Below are 288 nucleotides of genomic sequence, written 5' to 3'. Positions count from 1 at the left end.
TTGTGTTGCTGACTCAACCATGGAGGCTGAGTATGTAGCGGCTTGTGAAGCAGCTAAGGAAGCTGTCTGGCTTCGTGAATTTTTGAAGGAATTGGAAGTTATTCCAAATATGCATGAGCCTATCATACTCTATTGTGACAACAGTGGAGCAGTGGCCAATGCCAAGGAGCCCAGGAACCACCGCAAAGGAAAGCATATAGAGCGAAAATTTCACCTGGTCAGAGAGATTGTTTCTAGAGGAGATGTTTCAGTTGAAAAGATCGCATCCGCGAACAACATAGCTGATCC

Source organism: Morus notabilis, unplaced genomic scaffold, assembly GCF_000414095.1.
Source record: "Morus notabilis unplaced genomic scaffold, ASM41409v2 Scaffold489, whole genome shotgun sequence".
NCBI lineage: Eukaryota > Viridiplantae > Streptophyta > Magnoliopsida > Rosales > Moraceae > Morus > Morus notabilis.
This window is presented reverse-complemented; position numbering follows the sequence as displayed.